This window comes from Petaurus breviceps, unplaced genomic scaffold, assembly GCF_028583685.1.
Source record: "Petaurus breviceps papuanus isolate PSGF00001 unplaced genomic scaffold, PetGlider_PUasm1.0 140, whole genome shotgun sequence".
In the NCBI taxonomy this organism is placed as follows: domain Eukaryota; kingdom Metazoa; phylum Chordata; class Mammalia; order Diprotodontia; family Petauridae; genus Petaurus; species Petaurus breviceps.
The window spans coordinates 8,967,129-8,970,852 of record NW_027185698.1 but is presented as its reverse complement, the minus strand read 5'-3'; the positions used below and the strand labels follow the sequence as shown (position 1 = coordinate 8,970,852).

General features: G+C 38.3%; 1 pseudogene; it reads right to left on the bottom strand.

The window, feature by feature from the left end:
* Nucleotides 1-1,099: 1,099 nt before the first annotated feature.
* On the bottom strand, nt 1,100-2,076 carry LOC138151324 (keratin, type II cytoskeletal 8-like; annotated as a pseudogene).
* Between the last annotated feature and the right edge of the window lie 1,648 nt (nt 2,077-3,724).

Below are 3,724 nucleotides of genomic sequence, written 5' to 3'. Positions count from 1 at the left end.
TTTTCAGCAAGAATGCTTGAAAGTTCTGTATTCTACTGAATTACCATATTTTCCCCTGAAACATGTTACTCAGTTTTGCTGGGTAGGTGACTCTTGGTTTTAATCCAAGCTCCTTTGACCTCCGCAATGTCATATTCCAAGCCCTTTGATCCCTCAGTGTAGAAGCTGCCAGATCCTGTGTTATCCTGATTTTGTTTCCACAATATTCAAATTTTTTCATCCTAGCTGCTTGTAATATTCTCTCCTTATTCTGGGAATTCCAGAACCTGGCTATAATATTCCTAGGAGTTTTCTTTTTGGGATCTTTTTCAGGACATGATCAGTGGATTCTTTCAACCTCGATTTTGCCCTGTGTTTCTAAAACATTAGGGCAGTTTTCTTTGAGAACTTCCTGGAGGATGATTTCTAGGTTCTTATTTTTACCATGGCTTTCAGGTAGTCCAATAATTTTTAAATTATCTCTCCTGGATCTATTTTCCAGGTCAGTGGCTTTTCCCATTAGATATTTCACATTTCCTTCTATTCTTTCATTTGTTTGGATATGTTTAACTGCATCTTGGTTTCTCACAAAGTCATTAGCTTCCATTTGCTTCCATCTAATTCTGAAGCAATGATTATCCTCAGTGAGCTTTTGAGATTCTTTTTCCATCTGGAAAATTTGGCTTTTTAAGTCATTCTTCTCCTCATTGCTTTTTCAGCCTCTTTTGCTATTTGAGTTAATCTATTTTTTAAGGTGTGACTTTCCTCAGTCAGGCTGTTGACTCTCATTTTGTAATTTTCTTGCATTGTTTTCATTTCTCTTCCCAATTTTTCCTCCACTTCTCTTATCTGATTCTTAAGATTCTCTATGGCCTGTAACCAACTCATATTTTCCTTTGAAGCTTTTGATGTAGGAGTTCTGACTTCACTGTCTTCCTCCTGTTCCAGGCTTTGCTCCTTTTTTTCCCCCAAAATAGGAGTCTAATGTTGGAATCTTCTGTTTGCTTTGTTTCCTTTGCCTGGTCACGTCACCCCTCAGTCACTTGATCCCTGGGCTTTTTGCCACAGTAGGACTCTGCCACCAGACAGGGGAGCTTTCATCCAAAACACTTGGGTTTTCTTAGCTGCCAGAGGTATTAGATGGATGACCTCTCTGAGCCCTACTTCTTTGCTTGCCATTCCAATCTCCATGTTTCCCATTCAGGGTCTGCAGTTCCTCATACTTGATTTGGTGCATGCTCTCAGCCTCAGCTCAGCTGCAATTGGCAATATCCTCACATTGGTCTTGAACATCAGCAATAATGCTATCCAGGTCCAAGGAGTGAACATTGTCCATAGATAGGACCACTTAGGTGTCAGAAACCTGGGACTGCAATTCTCATATCTCTTCTTTATATAGCTGTGTGAGGAAGTTAATCTCACCAACCAGGCCTTCCAAACTGGCCTCCAGTTCCACTTTGTTCAAAAGGCTTCATCCACATCCTTCTTAATGAAACAAACTCATTCTCCATTTCTTTCCACTTACTGATCTCATCCTCATACTTGTCTTTGAAATCTTCCACAAGACCCTGCATGTTACCCAACTCCACCTCTAGTTTCAGTTTCTCCTGCCCCATGGAGTTCATCTGCCTTTGAAGGTTGGCAATGTAACTCTCAAACAGGGTGTCCATGTTGCTCTAGGATGTCTTCTGCTGTGGGTCAAGGCTCCATTTGTTCTCCAGCATCTTATTCTGCTGTTCTAGGAAGTGTACCTTGTCAATGAAGGAAGCAAACTTTTTGTTGAGGGTCTTAATCTGCTCCTTCTCTTGGGTCCTCATGACCTGGATGTTGGGGTCCAGCTCCAGATTCAGGGGACTAAGGAGGCTCTGATTGACAGAGACCACTGTGATCCCACCAACTCTGCTGCTCTCCCAGAAGCCCATACCCATGCTACCCTGAGCCCAAGTGCCATTGGAAGCTGCTGCTACTCCCCAACCTAGAAAAGGAGAAGTATCTGATTTGGGAGCTGGGGATGCTGGAGTAGGAATGGCTGCTAAAACTCTGGGGACTAGAAGAGGAGACCTTCAAGGTCCTATGGGTGGTCAACCTGGTGGACATGGGAGGACAATGACAAACATGGATAACCAAGAGAGGTGAGCTGCTCAGAGAGAAGTTGGAACCAAAGCAATTCTTATGGGAAATTTTACATGGCTAAATGCTTACATGAACAAAGCAGAGAAAGAGGAGATCAAAGAACTGGGCATAAAACTGAAAAATCTAGAAAAATAACAAATTAAAAAAAATCTCTAATTGAATACCAAATTAGAAATTCTGAAAATCAAAGGAGGGTTTAATAAAATTGAAATTAATAAAGTTACTGATTTCATGAATAAAACTAAGAGTTGCTGTTATTCAGAAAACCAATAAAATAAATAAACCTTTGTTTAATTTGATTTAAGAAAAAAGAAAGAAGAAAACCAAATAACCAGTATCAAAAATGAAAGGGAAAAAATCACTACCAATGAAGAAGAAATTAAAACAATAATTGTGAGCTACTTTGCCCCAGTGTATGCCAAGAAATGTGACAATCAAAGTAAAATGGATGAATATTTACAAAAATATAAATTGCTCATATTAACAGAAGAGCAAATAAAATACATAAAAAACCACGCACTTTAGAAAAAGAAATTGAAAGAGTCATCAGTGAACTCTTTAAGAAAAAATCCCTAGGGCTAGATGCACTTACAAGTGAATTCTACCAAACATTTAAAGAATAATTAATTACAATACCATATAATTTTTCTTTGAAAAATAGGCAATGAAGGAATCCCACCAAATTCTTTTTAGGATATTAATATGGTGCTGATACTTACACTAGGAAGAGTTGAAACAGAGAAAGAAAATTATGGACCAATTTTCCAAATGAATGTTGATGCAAAAAATTTTAATAAAATATTAGCAAAGAGATTACAGCAATATATCCCAAGGATTACTATGACCAGGTGTGATTTATACAGAAATTTATGTAGAACTGGTTCAATATTAGGAAAACTATCAACATAATTGACCAAATTAAACAACAAAATTAACAGAAATCATATGATTTTCTCAGTAGATGTAGAAAAAGTTTTTCCTAAAATGAAGCACCCATTCCTATTAAAAAAAATAAAAAAACACTAGAGAACATAATAATAAATGGTGTTTTCCTTAAAATGGTAAGTAACATGTATCTAAAACTATTAGCAAGCATTATATGTAATGAGGATAAGCGTAACAGAGCCAAAACCACATCCATACACTTTGCCGACACCATCATCAATTCACTTTCTGCCTGTGATATCAACACAGATCCAGAAAGTCTGAAAACCCAACACAAATTGTCAGTATATTCCCAGGACATGTGAAACTCTCCTCCAGGATTTCTGTAACAGAAAACAACAGAACTGGTGAAACTCACAGTGGGAGGGACTTGCCAAAGACAGGAAGAAGAAAAACTTAAAAAGTGGGCAGAACAGGCAGGAGCTAGTGACCATATATAAGGAGAAGCCCAAGCTGGGAAGGAGCAGAATTGAGAAGGCAACATTTGTAGTGGCAGCACTCTGTTTGTCTCTTCTGTCTATACTGAATTTTGATTTTTAATACTTTGTACAGAAGCTCTGGGACCTTACTGGAAGCCCTGAAAGAGGCTTTGTTGTTGTCTATTTAGAGAAGTCCTGGTGGAGGGTCTCAGAGGTCCTGGGACCATACTGATGATGTGTACTGAATT